Genomic DNA, 18,729 nt, shown 5'->3' on the forward strand with positions numbered 1-18,729 from the left:
CCATCTGTTTCATGGATTATTTATTGTCTCGCATTAACACTGATGTACTGTACTTAATATTTGAACCTGTACATTAAAGAAAAGTTATTCTCACAGTTGTGCATAATGCTAGTGTTGAGGGTTAACTCTCTTAACAAATGAGGGTTAACACCACATTACCTGAATATTGAGAATTAACTGCATGAAGTTTGCATGTAACTGTATGAATATTTATCTTGCAGACAACTGATCAATCAGACTTTAAGATTTTCTGTCAAAATGGTGATAAATAAATACTGCATTGAATATTTTAAACATCCAGCAATTGGCTGCTAGGAATTGCTATGTCACTACTGTGTAAACTGAAAATAAAGTCAGGTGACAGAGAAATAACATTGTAGCAACAGAAAAGAAAAAAGACCAAAGGGTTGCATTAACCTTCCAATAACTACCTCCTGACGAATGCAAATAATCTTTCTCCCCATGCTTTTTTAATTAGTTATGGTAGAAATCATTGTCTATCTTAAATCCCATCATTTTTCTCATTATCATTGCTTCGAGCTATATTAAATCCAATAAATTCCTCTCCTTGACTTACTTTTAGGTTGTCTTGTTCTGCTAGTTGTTCTTCCGCCATGTAAAAATAGATGTTTGTGTGGCTGGGGAAGCAGTTAGAATTTGATGTTAAGGCTCACAATCCATTCAATGACTTCAGCTGGTGAAGTGTGAATGGCTGTGATGCCACCAAGAATGGATCTTTCAGGGAATAAGTTCGGTATGTGAGAGATGGTCTGAGTTGGTCATCGTCACAATTCGAGCTGTTCCTCACCTGCCACTTGCAGAGAAAGCCGTCGCATCTTTCCTACCCCGTCCTCAAGCAGTTGAGGGTTGTCCAGAATTTCTGTGCGATGCTGAAACCTGGGACTTCACCCCTTGGGTCAGTTCCTAGGTTGCAGTTGATGATATCTGCAGTCAACAAGGGTGTGTGCCAGCGGGAGGTGGAGCTGCGATCATTTTGTAGGTTATGGAATGTGTTCCGGTAGGGGCTGTGGGATTTCAGACAGGTGCATGAGTTTCCTTTGAGGTCTTGTGTCAATGGGAGTGCTTCATTAACTATCAGCCAGTAATGTTCTTTGAGGAAGATATTTTCTCGACGGATATCCAGATGTTCAATATGTGCTGGCACAGAAAGCCACTTGAGCTGTGTTAGTCTCAATGTTCCGGAAATAATCCTCATGGCTTCCATAGAACCATGAAACCATAGAAACCCTAAAATGTAGAAGCCCATCAGGTCTGTACTGACCCTCTGAAAGTGCCTAGACCCACTCCCTGCCCTATCCCTGTAATGCCATAATCCCACCTAATCTGCACATTTTTGGACAATAAAGGGCAATTTTAGCTTGGCCAATCCACCTAACCTGCCCATCTTTGCACATCACCCAGAGGTGATTATCTACCATGTTTGTGTGGTGAGCCAAGTACTCTGCTGTTGGTTAGATCAGGGTGAGTGAAGCAGGTGCTGAAGACTTGGCCCTCGCTTTCCAGGCTCAATTAATCCAGGATGTTGTGAAAACACTCACTGAAGATCCATGTTGTCTGGAAGCCTATGTTAGAAAATGGAGAATTTGAAAAAATGCTTTGAAGACTTTCATTTCAGTCTTCCAGCTGGATAAGCCGAAGGAGAGGGAAGAACTTCATTCCCAGTTAAGTTCCTGACCACTGACCCACGACCCAGTATCAAAATCCCTTGGCGTCACTCTTGACTCGACACTGATTTATCAGCAATACCTCCAGAACACCGGAGCCAAGGTTAAGACCAGAATGAATTTCAGGTGGAAACTAATGAGTACCACTGGGCAGCAGAGCCAACATACCAGTATGTAAGTCTGCCATTTCTTTATTATCCATTGTGGTGTCCATTGTGCATTTATAAAAATGTTCACTGTTAGCTCGGATATCTCACAGGTTTATTGACCAGACATCCTTTTTGCACGGCTTAATATTTTCTTTGCTTTCTTTGTTTTTTTTATAGCTCCTCAGGATGGCTGGATTTACACTTTGGCTTGAATTTGTGTAAGCCTTTTCATTTGCTTAATGCAACCTCCTACTTCCCTTGTGACCATGCTTTCTTAACTGTGCAAGTGCCACTCTTGTCTTTTAGGTATATGTACTGATTTTGCATTGCACCAGAAACCTATTTGATACTTCCCACTTTGTAGGTTTAACTATTAACAGCTCAGCTCAGTACATTGCAGTAAATTTGTTTCGCAAGCTATTAAAGTTTGCTTTACTTAGATTTAAAACCTTCTCCTGCAATCAGTCTGTTAAGTATTTATTGTTCTTTACTCATCATTAAATCTGATATTGTGTGGTGATTGTCTGTTTAAGGGCAACACAGCAGAGTATGGGTCACCTGGCCTGGGTGACCAATCGGGACTCAAAGTGGAAAATGACCCCAGGGGGAGGGGTTCTTCTAGGCAAAGGTATTTCAGAACTAGCTGCAAATATGCTGCTGCTCGTGAAGATCACTAAATAAATCAATTTCTGTAACAGGTATATGTAATTCTGTAATAATGTATGAGACACAGCCACATGCATTGCCATTGGTAACCAATTTTTGATCACCAATGAAGGGCTTGATTCAGTGACCCCGTTGTGCCTAGTGCGGATCAGGGTGCGTCGGGAGAATTGAGCAATTGAGCACGAGCCCCAAACCGCGCAGGCACTGGCCAATCGTAAGTTACCCGACTCGCTCCGACCAGTGCGATACGAATCTTGTCCTTGCTGGCCGAGATCCAGACCTGAATATTTAAATGAGCCGAGCGCTTTGTTTAAATATCCGGACGCCGGATTCACCTGGTGCCGGTACGCAACGACCGTGCCTGCGAGACATCGCCAGGGCACCATTTAGCACTGGTTTACACAGACACGGACCAGGCATAACAGCACCTGAGCGGGAAGGTCTCCCAGGATTTACAAGTTTATTTTCTATTTTATGAAGGATTATGTTAAGGCATTCTGTGGAGATAAAATCACGGCAAAGGACCAGTGCTCATGAATCGTGATGGGGATTGCAATGTAGATTGTGATAAGGATATTTGTTAGGCTCAGTACATTTAATGTGAAGGCCATTCAGTTAATATGTACATCACTGAAGAGTTGAAAATAGCAGTCCAAATTTCAATTGTTCAAAATTATAATACATTCAGGAAATTGTATGTGAAACATTAAAACAGAAACATCTGGCATGACAGAGACTGCTTTAGAAGCTGTTACCAATGGCAATGCATGTGGCTGTGTCTCATAAATTATTACAGAATTACATATACCTGTTACAGAAATGAGCCTCTGCAAATAAACCATTAATGTTCAATTCACCGATGCGATATATGTAGGCATTGTGCAACACATTGTATTGCACCACTAACATTTCAATTTCCAGGTGATAGGATGGGTGTGCCTCTTCTCACATGCCATTGTATTCTTTCTCTTTTACACTGATTGACCATTAACACCAGCGTATTGGGAGTCTGCTGAAAAGAGAGACACGTTGTCGAAGCTTTTTGTCTTTGACTCATCAGGACAAAGGAAAGAATGCCAAATTTTATGTGACCACAACAATTTATGCCACATGAGAACAGGCATGCTGATTGGTAGAGAACTCAACTCTCAGCGAAGATTTATTTACAAAGCAAGTGATTGCATCGGAAATCTTCTAAATTTCTAATACATTGAATTACCTGGAATAAACTGCACAGAAACAGGTCTTTCAGTCTAAGCAGTCTGTGCTGGTGCCCATACTCCACATGAGTCTTCTCCCATTTCACCTCCCTCAGCTTACTCATCCAATTTCATTTTGAAATCTTATAAGCTATTCACCACACCACTTCCTATGGTAGTGAGTTCCAAATTCTGACAACTCTCTGAACAAATAATTTTTTCCTTATTTCTCCATTGGATGCAGTAGTAACTATTTTATAGTAATGGCCTGTGGTCTTGGATTCTCTCACATGTGGAAACACTCTCCATATCTACCCTGCCCAACCTAGTGATCATTTTAAAAGTCTCTATCAGGTCACTTTTAAGTCTTTCCTTTTCTCAAGAAGAAAGGCCCAACTTATTCAATTTTCCCAACAGCCTTTATCTCTCAGTTCTGATACCATCCTTGTAAATCGTTTCTGTGCTTTCTCCAGTAATTCTATGTCCTGTTGAGAATACATTTGTATCCCAGCTGTAGATGGCAGTGTTGTACTACGTTCCTTTGACATTCACGCCTCTGCACCGCACCTCCCCCTATACACGCACACACGGTGACCTTTCCCCATTAACTCCCGTCTCGTTATAATCTGCATCTTAATCTTTCCATATTACAAGATTTCATATCTTTTACTTCTGTAATTCTGAAATTTTTCATTTATTTTTCAATTTGAATGAGGAGATTGCAAATTTAGCTTCTGTTACATAGAACATAGAATCTTTCAATTTAACACTCCTGTTTCCTGTGACTTCTGGCATTTTGTGTATGGTCTGGTTAAAAGACTGACATTAATGTAGTTACAACTGTGAAACATTGATTTTAGATTTATAGCGACCAGCACTAGTACAATTCTGATCTTTCTTTTTATTAATGATGGATTTTTGGTCATTAAAATGCCTTATGCTGTCGTAACGGCAACATTAGAACTGAAAATGCATGTAAAATCTTACCATGTATGGATGTTTTGTTCTGCTTGTTCTGTTGTAGAAAGAGACACTGAAATGGACTGGGACATGCAACTTATTGGAAATCTGACCAAGTCAAAATGATTATGTTCCGATGCATTGAGGACTGAGTCCTCAAGAGGCAGGACCTCTTTTATTAAGGGCACCCCTTTTGAAAAGGGAGCCTGACTTGGTTTTAAATGTTACTTTTCCATGCATTTAACGAGATGTTAAGCGTTAGGTACGTGTGGATATTTCCAGTACAGGTTGAGTAAACTGCTGGCATCATATGCTGGGCAATCACGGGTGCAGGGCTTGCCACCGCCTGATATGTGTTGCCAAGGGCCAGTGTTCTCTGCGCCAGCCACGTTCTCAGAAATCTACCCAGGACTTGGTTAGGATGAATAACTGAGTCCGGTGTAAGTAAGAGAGCTGATATTAACTCACTATGTGATGACAGATCACTGAAGCACTGCAAATTAATCTCTGCTGAGAATGTAGCATCTGTTCCACACACAAGCTTGGTAGACCTTTCTAACCTATTCCACTGATCAGTATAGTGATGCCGGTTTAGCTCAGTTGGCTAGACAACTGGTTTGTGATACAAAGCAAGGCCAACGCGGGCTCTATTCCGGTGCCGGCTGATGTTATTCAAGAAGGGTCCACCTTCTCAACCCCTTGCTCCTCGCCTGAGGTGTGGTGACCCTCAGGTTAAATCACCACCAGTCAGCTCTCCCCCTCAAAGGGGAAAGCAGCCTATGGTCATCTGGGACTAAGGCGACTTTACAGTAATGCTGTGTTGAAACACCTCTTCCAAAAATGTTACAATTGACCATAGTTTTTTTTTAATGAAGGCACTTCACCACCAATTTCCCGCAATAACCATTCATTTTTTTAACCCTTTATCGTGCATAAACAATTCTTCTGCACCTTAGCTCTTAAGGCATTGGGAATGAAATTCCTGTTTTAAAATGTAGCACGCAATATAGACAAAGGATTGGTTCCTTTGTAGCCTTTTACATCATTATACTTTCTTCATTCTTGGGAAGTGGGTTTTGCGAAAAGAAATTGGCATTAATTGCCTGCTCTTGAGAAGGTGGTGATGGGCTTTCTTCTGTAACTGTTGCAGGTATATGGTAAAGGTACTCTCACAAAACTAGCCAGGGAAGCTAGGCAGGCAGTTACAGAACTCTGACCTAGTGACAAAGAAGGGAACCGGTGATATATTTCCAAGTGGGGATGGTGTGTAACTTGGAGTGGAAATGTGGCGTGTTGCTGTTCCCAAGTACCTGCTGCCCTTGTCCCACTGTAGGTGTTACAGGTCCTGGGTTTGGGATGTGCTGCCAAAGAAGTCTTGGCAAGTTGCTGCCATGCATCCTGTAGAGCTAGCCATGCTGCCATGATATGCTGTTGTTGGAGTGAATGGACATTTAAACCACTGGAAATAACTTCAGTTTAATTGATGCAATCTTTGCTCAACCCGTGATGTCAGTGTTTAATGTTAAAAATCCCTACAGACATTTCGCAAGCAGACATCTACAAATAATTGCCTGCAACTATGTTGCTGCACAATGGGGCAAATCTTTCAAGTCTCTCTTCAATTTTCAAACTTCAATTTATGGACAAGTTGGTTCAAATAACTGCAGTAGAAAAGTAAATGTGATACTTTAGAAAGTGGCTCTGTTGATTAGAGCAACCTATAGGACTTGTTTATAATGAGGACCACTTCCCCTATTTAGCAGGAGGAAGTGTCAGAGGCTAATACAGTGCAAATGGCCACTGGGGCTCTCACATGGTCACATGTAACAGGAACCTTTCTGCATTCTGCTTGGCTAGCTATGTTCATTTAATTGTCTGTTTTCATTGCTTGCTGGAGCAGAGGGCTGTACGGTAGCACAGTGGTTAGCACTGTTGCTTCACAGTAGCAGGGTCCCAGCTTCGATTAGTGCTTGAGTCATTGTCTGTGCGGCGTCTGCACATTCTCCCTGTGTCTGTGTGGGTTTCCTCCGGTTGCTCCGGATTCCTTCCACAAGTCCCGCAAGACATGCTTGTTACGTAATTTGTGATGTGTTGGGTGTTCTGGATCACAAACAGGTCACCAACACTTGAAGTGGTGCAACTAGATTTTATTACAAGGTTAACTATTTAAACATACTTGAACTGTGGGTATATACGATACCAGCTTTAACTATAGACCTTTGCCTATTCCTAATCAGTTGATGCACTCAGCACATGGTGAATGTCTGTGTTGCAGGCTGCAAGCTCTGTGCTCTTTGATGGCTGCTACTCGAATGAGCGGGAACTCTGATGTCCCTTGTCTTTATAGTGCGTGTGCTCTCACTGGTGATTGGCTGCAGTGTTGTGTATGTTGATTGGTCTCACTGTGTGTTCATCAGTGTGTGTCTGCATCATGATATACTGGTGTATATTATGACAATTTGGACATTCTGAATTCTCCCTCAGTGTACCCGATCAGGCGTCGGAGTGTAGTGATTCGGGTATTTTCACAGTGGCTTCATTGCAGTGTTAATGTAAGCATATTTGTGACAATAATAAATATTATTATTATATTATGAATTTGTATATTGACGGTTCACATTTCTGCGCATCCTTTCTTTCTGTTCGGGTTATTTTTTAATAAACGAAAAAGTCATTTAATTTAACAAAGAAATGAATGGTACTCATTGTATTTGCATATATTTCACAATGTACCAAAGCGACAAAAACCCTTCCTCCCTGCACCCCCACCTACAACAGACTGAATGGTTCAACATAACCAGGTCCCTGAAAATCACTTCGAGATGCAAGGTGGAATTTTCTGAAAAAAGTGTCTGTGGTGGCTCGAGGCAATACCGGGTGGATGTCAGTGAGGAAAAACAAGTTTTTGTTGGCAACTGACAAGCGTAACTTACATACAGGCACAGAGTTTCTACATAGATATTCACACTCTGGTTCCTGAGTTCACTCTGACTAGAACCCGCTCCCCGAGTCCCGCACTTTTTCTTTATTCATTGGGGTTCGCACGCTCCTGAATGATAGGCCCCGAGCCAGTCTCATGGACCGTGAGGGAACGCCCCTTAAAGGAGCCTCGATTCCTCATTTCTCCCACCTTAAGTCCTTCAATAACATATGTATGAATAAACTATATACAATAATTATATACAATATAAGACTGAGGAACAAAAGGGAACAGAGTCCAAACACTCCATCACAGCGTTAGCCTATCGGAGATTTCCTGTATCTTGTGTACCACATTGATCGCCCTACTGGCTCTCCCAATTTGGAGGTGATGACTCCGTCATCCTGAGCAGAATGTCCCTGAGAGTCAACCAAACCCACAATACCTTCTGTAGCTCATTCCTAGATCATCGATGGGCCTCCTCGAGATTTCTGGATCCTCTTTTGTTCCTCCTCCACCTCAGGAGAACTGGCGCTGCCTGCCGGCTCCAACTGTTCCGAGATTGGGAGTGTGGTTCCCTCAGCTTCTCACGTGGTCACTGTATTCCTGTACTGTCTCGCTGTTCAAATGTAAAACATATAAGACTAGGCCTGACTTAGACTCAATTCAGCCTGGTAACCATAGGGGCCTGACGTAAAGTTTCTGACAAGGATCAGGTTGCCCGCTTGGAATGATCGACCCCATTTTCACAAAGTGTGCTGTTTCCTCTGGGAGGCCTGCCGTGCCTCCGCCCTCCCTGCCAAATTTGGGAAAACAAATTTGGGTACTTTGACGACAGCTCATAAGTAATTCTGCCGGTTTGACGCCCATAGTGGCATGGGGGGGATCGTTTTAGAAGGCAAAAAATGTTGGCCAACCTAAGACATAGTAGTGTGCTGGCCTGCTTCTTCATAGCTGCCTTGAATGTTTGTACAGTTCTCTCCACGAACTTGTTTGAAGCAGGGGGCTGTTCTGGTATGGCGAATGCCATTCGATCTGACAAAATGGTGAAAGTGTTCACCAGTGAAGGGAGTGCCGTTGTTAGACACCATTACTTCGGAGAGGCCATGTATAGCAAACACCCACCACATGGCCTCTGCTGTGAGCGCCAAGGTCAACATTCCCATCTCTTGAACCTCCAATCACTTTGAATGAGCGTCAACCAAAACATCTTGCCCAGGAAGGGACCAGCGAAGTCCACGTGTACCCTTGTTCAATGGGCGTCCAGGTCATGCCCAAGGGTGGAGGTTGGCTGTAGCGTGCAGTGTCTGCTGGCAAGGGTCACACTGGCGCACTATGTGTTCAATATCCTTGTCTACGCCAGGCCACCAAACATAGCTTTAATTAAGCATTTTCATTTTTGTCTGGCCTGAATGGTCACTATGCAATTTTGCAGAAACAGCTCTCCGGCTGAGCTACCACACGAGACCCTCAGAGTGTGGCTCAATCATCACAACTGAGTTTGTCCTTACGGGTAAGGCACGGTCTTAATTGGTCAGGTTTATCATGGTGTCACCCAGTTAAGATCATGTGTTCCACTTTGGACAAGACTGGGTCACATTGTGTCCAATGCTTTATGTGGCTGGACGAAACTGGTCGGATGTCCAAAAAGTTCAATGCCAAGTTAAATTCTCGAGGCACCGGCAGGGCTGCCAGGTTCTTTTGAAGTGGGAGCCGACTCAATGCAGCAGCATTCAAAATCTGTGGACCTGGCCTATGCTGAAAGATGCAGTCATAGGCCGCCAGCAACAATGTCCACCATTGTGCTCTTGCTGAAGCAATTGGTGGTATCAGCTTATCTTCGTGAAGTAGCCCCAGCTGGGGGTGTAGTCCATTATTAATATGAAATGTTGTCTGTAAACATACTGGTGATTTTGCTTGAAGTTGTAGATTACTAACCCTAATCCTTCTCAATTTGTGCATGTTAATGCTCAGCATCAGAAAGCGTTCCAGAGGCGAAGGCAATTGGTCCCTTTGAGACGTCTTGCATGTTTTCTTTCGTAGAGTCGGGAACCCTGAGCTGTGCGTGGACCACGCTCTGTGTGGTAGCAGGCCACTCTCTGTGGGCTTGTACCGTTTTCTGTCTCTTGGTTTCAGGCTGCAGCATCATCCTGCACTCACGAGTCAGGATGTCATATCTGCTGGGCTGAAGATCCTCAAATCCGAAGAATTCGTCATTGGGGTCGTCAATGTGCAACACGTCTAGTTGCGGTTCGGATTTGGTACTGGGGTAGCCTCCCAAGGTGAAAGGTTCGTCCAAGCCGTAGTTTTCTAGGACCATATCATCACTGTTAGCGCCGGAGCTGGCATTGGGCTCGCGAGGTCCAGAGAAAATGTAAAGGTCGATATCGAAGTATTAAGGTCGGAATCATCAGTTTGGGCGTAGGTAACTGCTTGTTGCAGGGTTCTTCGGAGGTTAATTTCATTCTCTGGTTCAATTTGAGGCATTGTGCTGTCATTCCAGGTGAAGGAAGGTTGTTTTACGGCTTTAAAAGATTTTTTCTTTGATTTGGGACGTTTCACCTTTAAATGGGCGTTGTCTGATGTTATGACGCATGTGACGTAGTGCGTAGGAAGCGATTGAGCATGCGCAGATTGCTGTTCCTTTACCAATGGCCGTTTTTGGGGTTGCGCATGCGCGGCACCTCACGCATGCGCAAACGGACCTTCCCGTCCTTCTCGCGCAACTGTGCAAGTGCAGACCCTTTAGAAAGATGGCTGCCGATCAAAACTGTTCTCTGCTCCGGGATTTCGGCATCATGGTGAGTACTGGCGCTTCTCTTACCTTTTCTTGCTAGTTGAAGTGTGTTTTCCTCACAGTATCTGCTGGATTTGTCCAGGACTGCCTGGAAGTCGCTCCTGGAGAACTTGAATTTTGTAAAGATTTCTTCTTCTCTGGCGCCGGCGATGGTGAGGAGAAGCTCTGTTTTTTTCAGGATCGGCCACCTCTTCCAATTCGGCTACCACCAGGAAGATTTCAAACCTTTGCCGGAATGCCCGCCAGTTTTCGCGGAGATCGCCGTGGCACTGGAGCCGCTGCGGAACTCGGATCTCGAACATCTTGCCTGGGTATCGTTGCTGGTTGTCACTGTACGCTGAGGTATTGCTATATGGATTGAAACAGTTCAGTCCTGGCATCATGATTTGTTATGTTCCAGGTGTAACATAAGCGGCTTCTTTGTGGTGCACTTGACAAAGGAAGGTTCAGACGTGGAGATAACTTCAACACGTTTATTAAACTATTTACATTTCTATTACTTGGGTTAGACACTACTGCTAATCCTACTATAGCTACCCAGACTGACTAACCAGTTGCTGCAATCCACGTGATGGGTTTAATATTGAATCAACCCTGTGCCTGTACTCACTGACTGTCTCCACTGGAAAGAGGCAGATCATGTGTGTGGTGTCCTTTATATATGGGTTGGTGTAATGCCCCCTGTGGTCGTGTCACCTCCTTATGTATCGTGAATGTCTATTGGTCCTGTCCTATCTACTTGATCTATTGGTTGAATGTGTGTGTGTGATGTCTCTTGTGCTTCCTCTAGTGTCCAGCTAGCCTACATGTATTTACATTGATGCACACCACCACAGTGGGTGTAGTCCGTTATTAATATGAAATGTTGCCTGTAAACATACTGGTGATTTTGCTTGAAGTTGTAGATTACGGCAAGGTCTTCCTTCTCAATTTGTGCATGTTAATGCTCAGCATCAGAAAGCGTTCCAGAGGCGAAGGCGATTGGTCTTTTTGAGACGTCTTCCGTTGTATGGGTTAGAACTGCCCCTATCACATACAGCGATACATCGCATGTCAGAAAGATAGAGGACGGGATTCTCTGTTGCCCGATGCCGAAATCGGGAACGTCGATCGACCGGAGAATGGTTCCCGACGGCGTGTTAATCAGCGAAAACTTTCAGGAATCTTCATTTAGTTCCAGCTGAGGTTGGGTTTGGTGGAGATGAGGAACCTGTTGACTTCACATTAAGGTCTTCAGTTCATGGAATTGGGTATTTTTCTACTTGAGCTGCCTGGTTGATTGTATGTTTATAGCCCCCGCATATCCTAACAGAGTGGTCCGGCTTTAATACAGAGATGATGGGACTGTCCATTCTGAAAACTGCACAGGTCTGCTAATTCCCAGTTCTTCCAGGCATTTAAGTTCAGCTTCCATGTTTTGGTGCAAGGTGTAAGGGGCCAATCTTATTCTGAAAACTTTGGCGTTGAGTCTGGGTTGACATAAATCTTGGCCTTTACTCCCTGTACTCGACCCAACCCGTTCTGGAACACTTCCTGATATCTGCACAAGACTTCCAGAAAGACGCTGTCCGAGATATTAAATATTTCCAACCAATTCCACTTGATTTGGTGAAACTAATCCCACTCCATTAGGTTTTGTTGATGACACTTGACAATGATCATAGGTAACTGGACATCTTGTTGCTGATATGACACCAGAGTCACAGTTGTTCCAACATTTTCAGTGTCCCCCCCATACATGTTGTCTCACTCAGGTTCAAAGGCCGAACACCTCCTCGAAGAAATTTAAATGTTTGTTCGCTCACAACTGTGGCCACGCCCTGATGTTGACCTCCATCTTTAGTGGTCTTCCATTTATTGTGTGGACTATCTCAATTAGGGTGGTTTTGCTCACTCTCACTATGGTTAATCTGTATGTTTCGAGCTCTTCATATGAATTTATCTCCACTTCGTTTACTGGAGATATGGTTCGCTTCTTTTCTTTTAGAATTGGCACGTTCTGATGAGCGTGACAATGTGCCTGAATACGGCCCTTTCTATTGCACTGAAAACAAATAAACTCCCTATAGCACGATTCCCGGGGGTCCTTTTGCACGATTCCTGGGGGTCCTTTTGCACGAATCCTGGCCCCTCTATTGATAAATGTCATCTTGGCTTCTGGGCTCATGGCCCAATTTCTTCCCTGGCCACTGACTGTGATCTGGCAATGTGTTTGCTCCTTTTTTGGTTTTTATGTTCTACCCACATAGCCTCAGTTGAAGAGCCTACCAAAATGTCATCCCTCCTTACTACTGTAATTGATTCCCTGATCAAAATTGTGACACACCCTGCTCTTTTACCTCCTTCCTAGTCTTGCCTGAAGATCTTATATCCTGGAATACTGAGCTGGGAATCCTGTCCCTCTCTCAACCTTGTCTCAGTGACAGCAATGACATCATACCCCCATGTTTCAATTTGTGCCCTCAACTCATCTGCCTTGTTTGTCAGACTCCTTGCATTAAAATACATGCCATCCAATCATGCCAAACTTGCTTGTGACTTAACTGGCCTTAACGGGGCAGCACGGTAGCCTTGTGGGGCAGCACGGTAGCCTTGTGGATAGCACAATTGCTTCACAGCTCCAGGGTCCCAGGTTCGATTCTGGCTTGGGTCACTGTCTGTGCGGAGTCTGCACATCCTCCCAGTGTGTGCGTGGGTTTCCTCCGGGTGCTCCGGTTTCCTCCCACAGTCCAAAGATGTGCGGGTTAGGTGGATTGGCCATGATAAATTGCCCTTAGTGTCCAAAATTGCCCTTAGTGTTGGGTGGGGTTACTGGGTTATGGGGATAGGGTGGCGGTGTTGAGCTTGGGTAGGGTTCTCTTTCCAAGAGCCGGTGCAGACTCGATGGGCTGAATGGCCTCCTTCTGCTCTGTAAATTCTATGATAATCTATGATAATCTATGAAACCTCTATGCCTTCCTGACTCACTTGCTGTCTCTTATAATTCTGGCTGTGCAACTTCCTATGCTGAACCTTCTCTCAGGATCCCAACCCCTGCCAAGTTAGTTTAAACTCTCCCCAACACCACCAGCGAATCTCTCAGCAAGGACACTGGTCCCATTTCGGTTCAGGTGCAACCTGACTGCCTTGTACAGGTCCCACCGCCCCCAAAAATAGACCATTGTCACAGAAATCTAAAGCCCTCCCTCTTGTACCATCTCTCCAGTCACGCATTCAGTTGGTCTAATCTCCAATTTTTTATTAAATATATTGCAAACATTGCCAAATTCTCACAGACAAAGCCATTTCAATATAATACAAACAATTGTACCAAGTACACCATAACAAACCACACCTGGGCCGGGATTCTCCCGCAATTGGTGAGACGGCCCGACGCCGGCGCCAAGAGCGGCGCGAACCACTCCGACGTTGGGCCGCCCAGAAGTTGCGGAATTCTCCGCACTTTCGGGAGCTAGGCCGGCGGCGGCGGGGTTGGTGCCGCGGCAACGGGCACCAAAGGGCTGCCGTGGGCCGGCGCGAGTTGACGCATGCGCAGAATCTCCGGCGTGTTCTGGCGCATGCGCAGAATCGCCGCTGTGTTTCTTGCACATGCGCAGGGGGTTTCTTCTCCGCACCGGCCATGGCGGAGACTTCCAGAGGCTGGCGAGGAGGGAAAGAGTGCCCCCACGGTGGGCCCCGATCGCGGGCCAGGCCTGTCGTGGGCCCCCCCCCCCCCCCGGGGCCGGATCCCCCCCCGCCCCACGGGGACTCTGCTAGCCGCCCTCCAAGCCAGGTCCCGCCGGGATGGACCATGTCCATTTCACGCCAGCGGGACTGGCTGAAAACGGGCGGCCGCTCGGCCCATCGGTGCCTGGAGAATTGCCAGGGGGGGCCGCTGCCAACGGCCCCTGACCGGCACGGAGTGATCCCCGCTCCCGCCCGTAAACCGGAGAATTTGGTAGCTGGCGTCGGAGTGGCGGATTCTCTGACCCGGTGGGGGCCTGGAGAATCCCGCCCCTGATTCTTGCTGAGCGCCGCCTTGGACTTGTTCAACCCAACTCGTTGTTTTGCCAGTTCCACCTAATATCTTGACAGATTTGAATGGAGTGTCCCTCCCAATAACTTTCTCGCATGGCCTTCGCCCATTTCAAGATCTGCTTCTTGTCTAGATATCTATAGAGATGGACTATGACCGTCCCCTGGATCCCTGGATTGTGGCTTCTGTCGCAGTGACCGGTGGGCCCTGGGCACCTCAGGTGGATTTCCCCACCAACCTCCCAAACATCTTCACCACATATTCGGTGGTACTTGTGCCTTCAATGGCCTCCGGTAGCCCGACAATCCTCAGGTTCTGGTACATGGACCGGTTCTCCTAGTCGTCCACCTTGCCTTTCAAAACTTTTTGTTTCTCAGCCATCAATGCTACCTCAGCCTCCAAAGAGGCAATCCAGCCACTGTGGTCCGTGACTGCCTCCTCCACTTCTCAGATCATCATGTCCTGTGCCTCCAACCCCTGCGCCACCATCTCCAAAGTTACTTGGAGGGGTATTACTGCCACCTCAATCAGCCTGGATGGATCCTGTGTCATTGACTGCCTTTGTTTCTGGAATTTCCCCATAAGGAATTCCACCCATTTTTCCATTGGCCGTTGGGAGGGCATCGACGAGACAGAGGGCTCTGCCATCTTTTCTTCCACTTTGCCATGACAAACTGCAGAACCTGCTGCGGAGCCGTTACTCGACCTCTGCCTCAGGTTATACCCTGCAGACTTCCCACACGAAAGGAGCAACCAACAAACTTCACTTAGTCCCCCTTTCTTCCCATAAATTTGCCTGTTAACCGGGTAACAAGGACCAAAAACCACATCCGCCAAGCGGGAGCCACCTTGTGTGCGATCACTCACCTCATCGCCGATAGAAGAGTTCACCTCCTATTCCTATGCCCATTAGCAAGTGGCACTGGAAGTAATCCAGAGATTACCACCTTCTGGATCCTGTTTTTAAAAGCTTCCTAGCTCCCTAAATTCTGCGTGCAGGACCACATCCCTTTTTCTGCCTACATCGTTGGTGCCAAAGTGTACCACAATATCTGTCTGTTTGTCCTCCTCCTTCAGATTGCCCTGCAGCTATTCAGTGACATTCCTGACCCTGGTACCAGGGAGGCAATATACCTTCATGGAGCCTCTTTTGCGGCTGCAGAAACGCCTGTTTGTTTCCCGTACAGTTGAATCCCCTACCACTATAGCCCTGCCGTTCTTCCTCCTCCCCTCTTGTGCAACAGACCCACCCATTGTGCCATGAAGTTGGCTGCCATTGCTTTCCCCTGCACAGTCATCTCCCCCAACGGTACATCAGTTAGAAAGGCGGATGGCCTCAGGGGACTCCTGCCTTCCTCTACTCTGCCTGCTGATCACCCTTTCTGCCTGTTCAATCTTCACCTGCGCTGTGACCACCTCATTAAATGTGCTAACTGCGACTTGCTCAGCATTGTGGATGCTCCACAGTGAATCCACTCTCAACTCCAGCTCTGGAATGTGGTTAGCCAGTAGCTGAAGTTGGACACACTTACTGCACACGTGGTCACCTGGGACAACTGAAGCTTCCATGATTTGCCACATAGCACAGGAGCAGCATAGCAAAATTATCCAGAGCGAAACTGTTATTAAAGTAGAAAAAACAAGCAAAGCCGTGTATAAAATAGCAGATTACTAACCAGACAGATTAACAGTCAAAGGACAGATTTGGCTAATTAATTGGAGGAAACAGATACAAGAACAAGTTTAATCAGAACAGCAAAAGACCCAAGCCCTTGGAAGGCGGGCTGTTCATAGAATCCTTACAGCACAAAAGGAAGCCATTCGGCCCATCGAGTATGCACCTAACCTCCGAAAGAGCACTCTACCTAGGCTCACACCCTCTCCATATCCCCATACCCCAATCATTGATCATTGCCAATCCACCTAACCTGCACATCTTTGGACATTAATGGGCAATTTAACATGGCTAATACACCCGACCTGCACATCTTTGGACTCTGGGAGGAAACAGACACGGGGTGAACATTTAAACTTCACACATGCAAACTCCACACAGTCACCCAAAGCCGGAACCGAACCCGGGTCCCTGGCACTGTGAGGCAGCAGTCCTAACCACACTGCAGCACAAATACTATGGCCAGGACTTCTGGGATGGCAGGGTTTCCTTTCCCGCCCTTTTTCACCCTCCAATTAACATTATTTGGCTGGAGACAGAACTTCCTCCCTTCAGTCGCCCGTCAATCTTATTTGCCAGCAACTCGCTGGTCCCTGCTGTGCCAGAAGCTTCAGTGGACAGGACTGGAACTGCAAGCAGTCCCTGGAGCCTCAGTCCCAGGAACTCAGGAACTCAGGACCAGGTAATTTGTGGGGCCATAAAACAGGGAGGGTAACTGAGGCAGGACAGAGGGGGATTGAAGTCAGGAGAGGTTTTATTTCTTCTAACCTTTTCTGAGTAACTATTAGCGTAACCTTGGTGAACCATCTGAAGTTAGTGAATTAAATGGCTTTGTTGGATGCTTCGCAGTGCAGATCAATTGTTGAGGGGCAGTTTGTGCTTCTGGACAATTGCAGTGCAAATGTTTATCTGGAGCCTCCAAGAGGGATACCATAGCGCATTATTGGGGCATGTCCCCAACTCTGAGACTGAGGAACCATTTAGAGAGAGGTGTACCGAAGACAACCTCTCTCTAAATGTCGGAAAGACCAAGGAACTGATCAGCAACTTCAGAAAGCGTAGCACGACACACACTCCCATCTGCATCAATGGCTCTGAAGTGGAGATGGCCGATAGTTTTATGTTTCTGGGGGTCACCGTCACCAACAGTCTGTCCTGGTCCACTCACGTTGATGCAACAGACAAGAAAGCTCAACAACGTCTCTACTTCCTACGGGAGCTAAAGAAATTTGCCATGCCTGCATCGACTCTCACAAACTTCAACAGATGTGAGATAGAGAACATCCTAAACAGCTGCATCACAGCCTGGTGTGGCAACTGCTCGGTCCAAAATTGCAAGAAACTGCAGAGTGTGGTGAACTCAGCCCAACGCATCACACAAGCTTGCCAGACCCACATTGCTTCTGTCTACACCTCCCGCTGCCTCAGGAAGGCAGACAGCATTATCAGAGACCCCTCCCACCCAGGCATTGCCTTCTTCCAGACCCTTCCATCAGGCAGTAGGTATAGAAGTCTGAAGACCTGCACATCCAGACATAGGAACAGCTTCTTCCCCACAGCTACTAGACTCCTCAACGACTCCTCCTCGGACTGATCTGCTCCCTGTAAGAACATTATTCACGGTGCCCTATGCTGCTCTTGCTCATGTATTTGCTTTGCTTGGCCCCTTGTTCCGAACTGTAACCAATCACTGTTTGTCGATGCATCATTTGTCAATGTTCTCTGTCGATTATTCTTTTTGTCTACTATGTACGTACTGTGTACGTTCCCTCGGCCGCAGAAAATACTTTTCACTGTACTTCGGTCATGTGACAATAGATCAAATCAAAATCAAAAACCCAGAGGATTATGGCCCAATGTTCATTCTAATAATATGAATGGACCAAGTTAAAAAATGAACAAAGTGTAAAGCTGGTGATAAAATTGCTATATTTGTTCAAATTGTTCTGCAGTTGGACAATTAATTCTCAATTTATAGTAGTTCGAGATGTTGATCATTTTGGGTTTTTTATCCCAATTTCACCATTTCCTGTGCAGTAAACAATGAACACCATGTTCACTCATCCAGATTGTAACAAAAGATAAACATCTGAAATATCATAGTGTCCCCATATTGCACATCCTTTCATGACTATTAGCAAACCAATGTATCAACAGTTTGCTGCATACTTCCGAATAATTTCTCCACAGCTTAGTTATGCCTAAAACAAGGAACGTGCGTAAAAAGGAATATTATCAACCACGTGACCTAGATGAAACACAGTAACCTCATTCACACGTGACGTGTCTCAGGCTGGCATCCTATAAACCTTTGCAAGTTTAGATATTTATGGTGTAACAAGAACAGAGGTCACTGGAAAAACCCAGCAGGTCTGCCAGCATCAATTAGGAGGTAAAGCAGAGTTGATGTTTCAAGTCCTTTGGCTCTTGGCCAGAACTGAAGGGAGGGAGAATGTGTTACAGCTATAGAAACTGCAACAAGAAGTAACAGCTTTAAGAAGCGGAAGATGTCTATTGTATTCACTGCTCCCAATCCGGTCTCCTCGTCATTGGGGAGACTAAATGCAAACTGGCTCAGTTTTTTAGCGAATCTTCCTGTTGCGTGCCATTTTAACTCCGCATCCGCATGCCCACATGAGAGAATGGTACGGTAGCACAGCTTG

The sequence above is a fragment of the Scyliorhinus torazame genome, chromosome 12, assembly GCF_047496885.1.
Source record: "Scyliorhinus torazame isolate Kashiwa2021f chromosome 12, sScyTor2.1, whole genome shotgun sequence".
Taxonomy (NCBI): Eukaryota; Metazoa; Chordata; class Chondrichthyes; order Carcharhiniformes; family Scyliorhinidae; genus Scyliorhinus; species Scyliorhinus torazame.